Here is a 13,087-nt window from a genome sequence, read left to right on the forward strand (position 1 = left end):
ACCTGGAACATAAAACGCGACGTCCGTACGCGTATATTCGAATCGTCGTCGCGGCAATCGATTCGCAACGCGATTTCACGGGAACTTCCCCCGTTGCTCGTCAGCCGGAAGAAGCTGGTGCACCGTGTACGCGTCCGTGTTCCTGTTCCCTTTTCCTCATCTCGCGTCGTGCGGACGTGAGTCGAGAGGACGCCCCGTTGGCGCGCACATATCCTCAACGGCACATCTCCTTCGCTGCACGAGAATGTCGCTTTATAAACTACGGCGCGTGTCTGTCTGTCTCTCTCTCTCTCTCTCTCTCTCTCTCTCTCTCTCTCTCTCTCTGGCGACGGGTTAACCGTTACTCGCGGGCGCGCGCACAACGATTCACGACGACGAGGGCGTTCATCCGCGCGGCCAACGGTTCCCGGTGGACCAGGATTTTCGGCTAGGATCCCTACTGGCCGCCGTTCCCGTCTTCTATCTTTAGAACCTCTCCCGGGGCTCTGGACGTGAACGCGACGACGGAGAGAGATATCGGGAGGCGCGCGCGACCGCTGTGTGTGGCTTTCAGCCCAGACAAGCCGAGACTGAGCCACCAGTAACAAGTGCCTCAGGACGAGCATGCACATGCGCAGCCACCTTCACCCCCTTGTCTTTTCGGCCTCCCCCGTTCCCCTCCCGCCCACCCCTTCTCTCTTCTAGCCCGCCATCAACGCGCCTCGATACAACCTGCGAACAATTAATCGAGCATTTTGCATTTTCCTTCGCTGGACCGATGTGCTTTTCTTCCCCGCCTACAACCCCTCTCTGGGGATGTGTGTCCAGCGACAACATGGACACTTGGGGGTAGAGGGCTGGAGGGACGGTGAGGGTGCTCGAGAGCGAATTCCCTTCTTTTTGGAAACACACACCGTTCTCTCCCTCCGGCGTAATTCTTTGGGGTGATTTCGATTTTTGTGAATCGGAGGGTTGCAAAAAGTCGATTGGTAGACTGTTTTTTTTTCAGAGACTCCGGTTAGGTTTTTTATTAGGGACTGAGACTATGGTTTCTGATTCTCTTGGAAATTTTATTGTAAAGTGTCTATTGTTTTTGTTTGAAAAAAGTGTTTTTTTAGTTCGATTTTAAAGAGTGTAGGAGATTTTTATTGGTGACTAGACACCCCTGTTTTATATTATTTCAAATTTTTTTCTTGGAGACTAAAACACCCCTTTTGTACTATACTAGATAAGGTTTTTATTAGTGAATATAGATTCTATATTTTATATTATTTTGGATTTTGTTAGAAACTTGGTAATATGGTCTCTTTTTGCTGTATGGAGGAAGTAACGAGCGAAGTAGCGGGAAGAAAGTAAAGAAGAATCGTTTCGGACTAGCAGACCCCGCGTTGGACGCCAGAACACTGAATGGTCCGTCGAGGAACTTGTATACAGGGTGTCCGGCCACCCCTGGGAAAAATTTTAATGGGGGATTATAGAGGCCAAAATAAGTCGAAAATAAAGAATACCAATTTGTTGATGGAGGCTCCGTTAAAAAGTTATTAACGTTTAAAGTTCCTGTACATCCAATTTTAGGTCAATATTTCTAACCTTACATTATATTTTCGGAAAAGAATTTTTTTCTCGAAAGTGCGTAGGATTTCGGGGGTACGTCTATTCACCAAAAATGATTGTAATTGATCCCCGCAGCTGAAAATAATTTTTTTAGCACGATTTGACATTTTTTAATTTCGACGAAAAATTTGTCCATCTTCTCGAATTTTTTTCTCAAAAATGCGTAGGAATTCGGGGGTATGTCAATTCACCAAAAACGATTATAATTGATCCCCGCAACTGACCATAATTTTTTTAGGACGATTTGAAATTTTTTAATTTAATTTTTCGACTGTTGGTCGAGCACTCGTGAGAGAGAAAAATCGAGCGTGGCCCTCTGCTGGGGAGAGAGGTGGCGCCACCTGACCCAGACCTAACCTTAACCCCTTGACGTACGATGTAATTCCAAATAATTTACATATAGTGTTTAATTTTGTTTAAATTTGTTTCTACAATAGCCACCGAAAAGAATAGATTCGTTTTAGGAATACCTCGTGAATGTAAAAATGCGACTTTAAGAATTCGAATTAGATCGCAATCTTAAAGGACAAAGTATTCGACCATAGTTCTTAAAATTCAGTCTATGGTGTTGCAAGTGACTGTTGGCAATAATCCACGTTTCGAAGATAACAATCTACAGGTGAACGTTAGCCATTCGACGATCGTCCGTCGCTTGGCAAAGATTGGCAAAGGAAGATCGATAAGTGGGTTTCGCCTAACTTGAGCGACGTTTAAAGGCTTAAGTGCATGGGAAAGTCGCATCGATATTATCGAGAAGCAAATGAAATCCGTGCATCGAACAAATCACGTCGCTTGTTACAAGTCGGAATAAATATCTCGATAAAAACAAAATGGAACTCTTCGTTCTAAAAGCGTTCGAAAAAAATTCATCTTTGTAACAATTTAAATTTACCCTCATCGGTCTTGAAATCTATCTTGTGCGTGCTAATTGCAATTGTTTATTAACGAACGTGGAAATTAATAATTACGATTATCGAGCGATCAATAAATGATTGACAGAATAAATCAAAGCGATCGTAATCATTAGTTTATTTCATTTATAATTTCAATCGGTTAATGGGAAGTTGGTACGTATTAAATAATCAAACGAACAGATTGTTTATTCGTATATTAATTTCATTATAATTCCGTGTATATACCGTAGCAGTATCTCATTAGATTATTACAAATTACTGATCAATTACTTCAGATTACAAATGTAGCTCGTGATTACCGATCGGTCCAGATGATGGTGATGATTAATTGTTTAATAACTGCTATAACTACTTCATTAATCTAACACAAAAGTGGGTAATTAATTAACTCTGCTCTGTCTAGCATAATCTATCTCAGACGCCAGGATCGGTGGTTGGTCGAGGAATGTACATATTATATACAGGGTGTACCATTTGAATCAAATCACAGCATCGATGCAACGGAAGGTAAGTGAAATTTGTAAAATGTACATCAATTTTAGTTGCAGTTAACTTTAATTGACATAGAAAATATTTAAATTGCAATTAGAAAATTAATTGTTAGTTTACAGTTGCGCGAGACAATTAACTCTTCCTTGGCGATGGACGAACGAGGTTGGAACGAGCACGGATTACTCGTCCAAATCGGATTACGAGAAACACAAACACACAGACACGCATTCGACAAACAAAATTCTATTTGGAGAGCAACGGGGGCAAATTAATTCTTTCGTGCGAATTAAGCGGTTCGAGGAAAGCTCGAGCAACGTTTTATCATTTCTTTTTATTTTATTACAACCTTATTCGTTACATCGAAATAGGGAATCGAAACGAATGGAAATTACTTTCTCCGGCGAAATCTTTCTATTTGCAAATAGCAATTAGGAATTCCAAAGTGTTTTTAAATGTTCTAAATTGCGCCTTTGGAACACCCATTGACTCCTTCGGAAATAACCTCTCTCGAATGTCTGTTAACGTTAGTGGAGAAATCGATGCAACGAGGAAGTCTAGCAAATACTGAAACTGTCTGTTGATTTCTCCGGAGAGCGCAAACAGGGTAACTTTATAGACAAAATACACCAAGAAAATCATCACCGAGCTTAGAAGCGCGTATTTCTAAAGAGAATCGAACCACTGTAAAACACATGTCTCCAAACACATCTGTAAAATCCGTTTTAATTCTCCGCCATGTTTAACTAACATACGTACAACGAAACAAAGATTCGAGTAAATATTAGCTCGACTGCTATGCAAACGACGTATATAACAGTTATTTTATTGGTAAATCGTTTAGTTTAAAGGAAGTTCCGACGGGAATTGTGATGCGTATCGGGTCAAAGGTTTCTTACGAGGTCGACCAAGCAAAAATGTGGTTCACATTCTCCTCACTTATGGCACCGCATTCCCCTTAATCCGGGACTGATCTTTCCAGCTTCCTACCTCGCGAGCACACGAGTGGACGAACCAGAGAGACACTCGTGTCCCGAGTATGTTACGTCTTTTGTGTCGCCGACAGAGTCGTCTTAAGAGAGCCCGGGAGTCGTCTCTTAGGGACGATTCGCTTTTGTTTCGACAACTCTAATGACAAGAGATAGAAACTATGAGAGGTTAGTGGATCACGGGACGGAGAATTAACGGATACAGCGCTGGTGCAATGAATAAAATGCACTTTATTGCAAGTTAACGGGTATAAGAAATAGTTTGGAACGTATAACCACGCGCTACTGGAAGAACGATCTGAGCGAGACTGCCGGTCGACTCGCGAAAGACGTCACGTGACCGACTTAGTTTCTTAAGTAGCGCAGAGAGGTCTCCACTGGAGGATTTTATATCGATGATCTCGCAGAAACGTTTGTACCGTTTCTTTTTGTACTTGGAAGAATGTTTCCCCGTAAAGAAGCGTTTTGAAAGTGGTACATTTAATACGAATCCACGACACCAACTGTTGAACATGCAAACGCGCCCTATCTTTCTTTCTGGGTATTTCTTTTTGTCCTGCTTCTAGACTCTTCTTGGATCGAGTCTCACCACGTGTTGTACTGCTGTATTTTATTTTATAAATAAATCTTGCTATTTTGTCTTTTACTTAATCTGGGTGAAGAGCGTTGTTCGAACCTACGAACCAACACCAACCATACTAGATTCCAGTCGTTTCTCGTCGTACGGAATTATTTTTCTCCCCGTCGTTGTTCGTATTATTTAAATAATTTTTCAGTCCACCGTTATCTCTGCTGGCACGGGACAGGATGGAAAGGTTAGAGTTTAACCCAGCACGACGTAAATGACACCTGTCTCCTCTGCGAGCGCAAACATTGATCGGGTTGCCTGATATCTCCTGCGTTCTGATTTCGCGTAGATACGGGACCCTCCGACAAAGTCAAATTTCAAAATCGATCATTTGCTCTCGCGAGAATAAACGAGGGTCTTCCTAACGTTGTTGCAGAGTGTACTTCTAGCAGAGTGTTACGTTCGAACGAAAATCTCAAAAAGTGGAGGAACCAAAAAAATACACGAGAAAAAAAATTCGAGGCACTTAAACATCGAAAAATTTATTGAAAACGGTTATAAATTTTTCGTTTAAATATTTATCTCAGTTCACCTATTCCTCCTTCCTCGATAAATTTCACTTTTCCGATAACGTTTGTCTCTATGTAGTCCGATAACATGACAGATCCTCCTCCGCGTTTTATCGTCGAGCAGATATTACCTTTCTGGTTTCCAATATTTATCTGTTTCCGTACCAATTTGATTTCCCATCGTCGCGACGGAATAAATTAATTTTTAGTACGACGACGAAGGAAATTTTTAGTTAAATATGATTGCTATTTTGGGAATATTCCGATTATAAATACTAATTTTCCAATTAAAAATCCTTTCACTGGCCTCGATCTCGAAGAAGACAATTATTTGGAATAGTTCAAATTTTTTATCAGAACAAAATAATAAAATTTACGAATTAATTTGAGGTTATGAAGGGAATTTTTAGTTAAACATGATCGATACTTTGAGAATATTCCGATTACAAATACTAATTTTCCAATTAAAAATCCTTTCACTCGCGTCGATCTCGAAGAAGACAATTATTTAGAATATTTAAAATAAAATATTTAATAATAAAATATTTAATAGAATTAGAATAATAGAGTATTAGATAATAGAATTAATAGAATTAATAGAATATTTAATAATAAAATATTTCAAATTTTTTATCAGCGTGAACAAAATGATAAAATTCACGAATTAATTTGAGGTTAGAAAAATTGATAATGAAGAAAGCTACCTAAGTAACTTACCCAATGTTCGCGTAGGCAAACTGCGAGGGGGAATTAAAAACAGAAAAAAAGATTTCCTTCATCGAGCAATAAATATTGTGATACCGATCCAACGCGATACGAATGCTAGTCATGTTTCTTTTCGAGCCTTAAACTGCAATAAATCCTCGATCCTAACGGTCTTCTCTCGCTCACGATGCAATCCCCTTTTCAGATCTATGGTCCAATTTTTCCTTGTCTCGTTAATACCACTTTCTCGCGTACAAATTGATAATAAGTCAACAGCAGTATCGAGGGGAAAGGAACTCTCGTGGAATCTGCCACCTCTAAGTGGTTTCACGAAGGTCAGAATTTTCCCTCGCCCGCGAGCCAGACGTGCATCACGAAATGGGGTGCTTCTATGGGGGGGGCGGTTCGGTTTATTTGATCGAAAGAAAATCCGTGTGCTTCAGGCTGAAAGGAAAAGTGTGCCGAGCGATATCGTTTCCCCTCGTTTTCTTCGCGAATGTGTATTTATGGCAGGGATATTTTTTATCTTGCTCCCGTATGCTCCCATCAATGTACCATTCAATTTTCTACTTTATACACGTAACACTGCATTATGCTGAATATTTTAATGTTCGAAAGAGCATTTGTTCACTCGCGAACACGTTAACGATTGCATCTGAACGTTAAGAAACGAAAAAAGGCACGAGCACGGTAGTCCCCGGTTGTATGGAACAATTTGTCCCCGCCTGGACGAAGTAGAATCATTGCAAAGTTGTAATTTTAGGTTAGTTTTACATCTATTATCGAAGGCAATAATTTGAAGTAAAGGTAAACGTGTTAAATACGATATACTTCGTTCTTTTAAATATTTACAAGTTCTTTATGAAAATGGCGTCACTTACAGATGGGCTGACGAGCTTGTTTTGCACCAGGAATCCCAGAAGTTCCCAGGAGTACCCGGGAGTCCCGCTGCCTGTCGATCGCTTCTCTCGCCATGACACTTTGCTGGTTAGGACCCAACTGCGACAGAGGCACAGAGTGGGGAGGCCTCGTGCGCATGAGCAGAACAGGAAAATGGGGGAAACGGCTACCACTGGCTCACGGCGCTGTCAGTCCATCATCGCCAACCTACAGAACGATTCATTATCACTCACAAAACTCTACATACGCCCTATTTGTAATATTATAATAATTTGTCATTACATTGCACATTAACAATCGAACTTAAATACACGTTGTTCAGTAAAATACCACAGGAGTATGTAAATAATATTAAACACCAACAATGAGATACGAATTGAATTTCGATGACCACAAATTTTCAACTGTACTCGTCCTGAAATATTTAAAGTAGCTATTTGATGCCGATTGCTTTTGGGGTGTACTTAAAAACCATAATTGATATGTACTGTTAATACGATTAAATCAAACTTGGAAAACGTCGATAATTAGTTTGCGGCTTCGGAGCCACGCTCGGTTCCAGAGGGTTAAACAAACTTTGTTTACAAAGTGTTTACGTTTCGCGATCAAATATAGAGTAAATAGTTATTAACGGAGCTGGAGGAAATAATATTCCGTCCCATTTCGTAACCACTGGAAATCGGAATATGGAATAGATGCTTCCCATTATTCAATATCTAAAATGAACAGAATTTCGATAAAAAATACAACTTAAAATTAGCTAAAATTATGACGTTTAATTGATACAGGTTGAGATCGAGATCGAGATCTTAAAAATGAAGCAACAAACATTAGCAAATTGACAATAATTTTGTTCGTTATTTGCAAAAATTTACTTCGATATTTAGTTTTAAATTCACACTGTACTTTTATTTCTGTCGAATTTCAACGTACTGATATATGTTTCAATATTAGTTGAAAAATTATTTTGAAGCAAACCTAACCTCTTACAAATAAATGTAATATAGGTTAAGAACTACTAAACCGTAGATTTTTGTGACCGACACAGAATTACGTACAACGAATAATATACAATACCAGTCGTTCTCGAGTAAATACTTGATAGGAATACCTCAGAGTTTATACAGAAATGAACACGAACAGGCGTGTTTACGGTCGTCGCGAAGGACTCGGGGTCTTCCCAGAAGCCAAGCACATCCCCACCAAAATGTAAGACTCCGCGTTAATTCGACTGGAAGCCGAGGTTTCGTCGCTCGAGTCTGTTTTCCCAATTGGCGATAGCCCTTCACGCGACGCGATCTCTGATCTCTTCCACTAAATTAATTTTCACGAATTCGCGTAAGTGCCGGTATAACAGTGTAAAATAACGGTGCGACAATTCAAATCGGCGATAAAGTAAAAGTTAAATCGGTGATAACGTTGACGTGTGTGCAATATAAATTTGTGAAAGAACTGAACGAAAGATTGAAATGTTAAACGGTGCAAACAGCGTGCTGGATGCGAACGGCGGCCATCTTTCCGGCCAGGTAAACATCAACAATAGCGTTCGAAGCAAGCTTCTACTTCTCTCCGTGAAAATTCTACTTCTTATTTGTCTCAAGATCTACGGAGCAGCCTGGCGGATGTATCAGATAATAACTTAAAGCCCTGTAATCAGGTAAGTGGTTTTTTGTTCAACTGTTTTCGCTTACTGATCAACGTGTCTAACGTTTATAAGTTTCTCCTGCGTTGTTTCGCATTTGAAATTTTTCTCCAGCGTACTGCTGCGTCTATCTTTCTATTTTCTATTTATTGAGACTGTATTTTGATTTACTTTTTCGATGTGTAGCTTTGAATAATTTCAGAAAGTGGATCGTTTACGTCCATTATTCATTTCTTTTTACATTTTTCGTGAACGCAGTGGAAGTTTAGAATTGCAAAAACGAGATTTTATTGATGTATAATTCTTTTTCGATTCCTGGAGTTGTTTATGTACGTTTGAGTCTGGATTTTCTTTACCGATCGAGTAGAACTGTGGAGATCTATGTTATCAATTATTAGAAATATTAACGATTAACATACACGTAGCGAAATGTATGTACGTATACGGGAATGTCAATCAGTAGCCTAATTGTGAATTTACTGGCAAATGTATCGTATAGTTCAATATGGGTTGCTGGAATAATAGTTATGCCAATATAATCTCATCTGGCAAACCTAGGCGCGCCGCAATTACTATTCAATCTAGACATTTCGAACATGAAACCAATCTAACTATTATAGGTCAACTAAATTGAGCATGCATTTCAATATCCAATATAGCGTCATTAAGATAATAGTTGCTGCAATTTCTTTCACTTTCGCTCCATATTTATTACTTATTCTTATTTCCACGAATAATATAATCATTCAAATAAATTAATTCAGCCATTTTCTATGCGCAATGGACCCAGAATAATTTTCTAATTAAATACAATTTTTTAAATTTAACATTTAGATATATCGACATATAGGCGTTTGAGGAATTTTAAATACAGAAAAATAATTGTTTTATTAGTTTTTCAGGTGTCGTAGAATTATTTCAATTATACTATAACGTTGGAAAATTTTTTTTAATTTCATGGCGTTCATAATAAAAAATAAAATTTCTTTAATGGACTTTAATATAGAATTCTTACTTTTTAATTATTTCCTGACTTTCGTTCGATTCTATGAGTATTCGACTCTTTTATTACGAAACGTAACGTTTTCATAAATGCTACACTTGTTGCCGACACGGGATACGCTATTTTCAGAATAGAAAAATCCAGATAATCCGCATCACGGATAATCCAGCTTCTGATCGGAAAACGTACCTAATATATACAGGGTGTTCGACCAACCCTAGGAAAAATTTTAATGGGGGATTATAGAGGCCAAAGTAAGACGAAAATCAAGAATACCAATTTGTTGATGGAGGCTTCGTTAAAAAGTTATGAACAATTAAATTCAAAAATTTCAAATCGTTCTGGAAAAATTATTTTCCGTTGCGGGGGTTAATTACAATCATTTTTTGTGAATACACGTACCTCCGAAATCCTATTCATTTTGGAGAAAAAAAATCGGGTAGGTGCTGAAATTTTTCGACGAAAACAAAATTTTTCAAATCGTTTTGTAAAAATTATTTTCGGTTGCGGGGGTCGATTACAATCATTTTTGGTCATTACACATACCCCCGAAATTGTACGCATTTTCGAGAAAAAAATTTGAATAGGTGGACAAATTTTTCGACAAAATTAAAAAATTTCAAATCGTTTTGGAAAAATTATTTTCGGTTGTGGGGGTCAATTACAATCATTTTTGGTCACTATACATACCCTCGAATTCCTACGTATTTTCGAGAAAAAAATTCGGTAAGTGGACCAATTTTTTGTCGAAATTAAAAAGTTTCAAATCATTCTGGAAAAATTATATTCGGTTGCGAGGGTCAATTGCAATCATTTTTGGTGAGCAGATATACCCTCGAATTCCTACGCATTTTCGAGAAAAAAATTCAATACTGCCAGAACTTTAAACGTTAATAATTTTTTAACGAAGCCTTCATTAACAAATTGGTATTCTTGATTTTCGTCTTATTTTGGCCTCTAGAATCCCTCTAGTATACATTTTCTATCGTAAATATCCACCGAAACAAAATATTATTTGCAGTTTACTATTTTATTTTATTTTTTTGCACCAGTTTTTCGAAAAATCTGTACTCACTATTCCTCGTTAATTAAAATTGCCCCGATATTAAAAATAAAAATGTCCACAGTTTCGTTATAATTTAAACTTCGAAGATCCCAAATCCACCATTCGTAAAATAAAATAAACATTTCACGAGAAAAAAAAATTATTTGCAGATTACTATTTTTCGTCATTAATAAATCAGTATCAAAAATAAAAATATCCACGGTTTCTAAATAATTTAGACTTCGAAGATTCAAAATCTACCATTTTTAAATTTCTTTTCTTTTTTTAATTCTATTTACGTTTTTCCATTGTAATTTCCAATGTAATTATCTGCATCGCGCGAAAACACTTTGTATCTCGTTTTTTTGCCACCGTTAAGGATCCATCCCTTTCTTCGTTTCTCGTTTTTACTTCTCAATATAAGGTGGTTTTCGGTTGCTGCACGATCCCTTTGAATTTGCCGTGTACATAATTTGATGGCGCAGTGCACGACTCCTCCTTCTTCCTGTCTTCGGCCCAATTTCGTCCTCGGAACCCCGTTTGCGTTTCTGTACCATCTCCCGGTATTCTCTCTTGAATATATTAACGTAATCTCGAAGTCAGCCTTTCGCCAATAGACCGTAATAAATTCTGTTTCTTAGCTTTTGTTCAATTTCACGGAATCGAACCAGGACTGTTCTCCAACTTGTTCACAAAATGGCGCTCGAAACAATATTTGAATACTCTTACCTATTCTTCGGTTAAAAATCACTTTAAAAGATTTTTAAACTTCTCAAAGAACGAAGTCACCAACAATATATTAATTTAAAATAATTAAATTCCTTTTTCTAGTAACAATTTATTTTTAATATCTTATAGTATTTAATGCGTTCGAATCAAAATTTGAAACATATAAAGTAAACCATGTTCAACTTTTTTGACACCATGTTCGCTATAAATTTTAATAACGATAGATTCGCACATTTTGAATCGAAAAAATCGAGTCGTAAAAAGTATGAATTGTCGCAATTCGAGTCCTCCGAATGGCCGACAATATTAACCGATACAATATAAACGAGTTTGGCCAACGTTACGTACCATCGATATAGTGTGATATTTTTCTATAGTTCGGGTTGGAACGCGATGAAATCGAACACAATGAAATTGAATTAAAGGCAACAAGGTGCAACGTGACGTAATGGCGGATCTATAGAAACCGTTCGGAGAGCACCGAAGCGAGCATTCTAACCTCCAACCTTCCTACAGTAGAATTCGAGCGGTGGAAATTCGCCTGGTGGGCCATTTAGAATATTAAAATTATATATTCAATCGTTTCGTGTCTAACTAACGAGACTTTTCACTTTGAAACCAAAAGCAATTGATTCCCAAGCTAAAAATATAAAAGTCAAATTCATAAATTTTAACCGCCAATATGAGTACTGAAATAAATTTTGAATTGTCCACGATTGTCTGGAATCGAAGAGTTAGGTTTAAAAAATTTACCAGAATACCATTGTTCGTTGCTAAAGTTAATAAAACGCCAGAGTAATGGCTGAATGGCCGTCTACGCGCGAAGGATTTTCTAAAAACACGACAGGAAATGACAGTCGAAAGACCTAATTATCGGTCGAGACGTAAAGATAGACTCTTTTCCTGGACCCCATCGAAGCGGTTGTATTTAGCAATGAAACTGTAGGTTACAGGAGCAACCTAGACATATAATTAGAGCGGAGTATTTCGTGAGAAAATGCCCGACCGCATAATGGCTGCGGGCCACGGAACCTGAGGGCATATCTGCCCGATTTCGGATCCGGTAGTCTTGTTTACCCGCGAGACGATTCAGAAATCCCCGAAACGTTCGTGAAAAATATCGAATCGTGCAAAAGAATACTTAAGTAAGCGGTAAATCTGTTGATATTTACGTTAAAATACAGATTTATTTCAGTATGTTAGTATTATTGCGTAAATGAAACATAAATGGCTTACAAATAATATTCACGAGCTCTGAACTTTCAAATATGGAACCTAAATCCCGCCAAATTGACGCAATTCGCAGCGCTAATCAAGATGGCCGCCCCAAGTTCTAACTTTCGAATTCCCCACTTGGCGAGTTTAATAATCGATAGAAACAACTACAAGTAAATATTTAAGTAATCAGAAACTGCATAAAATAGAGAAAATTTGAGGATTTCGGAAGAAATAAGAAAGAAAGGATGTACGAAAAAGATTCGTATATAAAAGCACTTTTAGGATCTGTGTCTGTTCTTTTTCCATGGAACTGCATTTGTAAAGGGCTCGAAAAGGAATACGACACTGTTGGATTCTATCTATACGCGGTACCCTTTGTCTAGAACACTTCGACCGTCCTCGTAGCCCTGGAGCCAGGCTGTTAGGACGTAGTCGTCGAGAGGAACCCCTGTACCGTTCGATTGCCTCGCCATAAGCACCGTTGCGTCATCCAATAGCCAGCACGATTACAATTGTTCCATATAACGCCTTTATGCTCGTCGTGGCCAATCATTGTTAGTTGCTTCAGCGAAATAGCGTCGTCTATTTCATAACACATGTAGGACAACGTCCTGGCAAAACCACAATCCAACCATGACGAACGAATAACAAATAATCATCATGGCGATTATAATTATTTTAATTTCCTGTTTAATTTATACTCCTCCTCAGAGGAATCGTGTC

General features: G+C 38.1%; 1 protein-coding gene across 3 annotated transcripts in view; it reads right to left on the reverse strand.

Annotated features, from left to right (window-relative positions):
- LOC122404841 (globin-1-like) overlaps positions 1 to 13,087 on the reverse strand; it is a 79,783-nt gene that overhangs the window by 23,497 nt on the left and 43,199 nt on the right. For 2 of the 3 annotated variants that reach the window (XM_043409107.1, XM_043409109.1), the window contains exon 2: positions 6,709 to 6,934. The gene's annotated coding sequence lies outside the window, so the exon portion shown is untranslated. Of the gene's footprint in view, positions 1 to 2; positions 548 to 6,708; positions 6,935 to 13,087 lie in introns of those variants that run through there. The other variant, XM_043409108.1, reaches the window with a different exon arrangement.

This window comes from Colletes gigas, unplaced genomic scaffold, assembly GCF_013123115.1.
Source record: "Colletes gigas isolate AHSC1104 unplaced genomic scaffold, ASM1312311v1 Colletes_gigas_Sc00003, whole genome shotgun sequence".
NCBI lineage: Eukaryota > Metazoa > Arthropoda > Insecta > Hymenoptera > Colletidae > Colletes > Colletes gigas.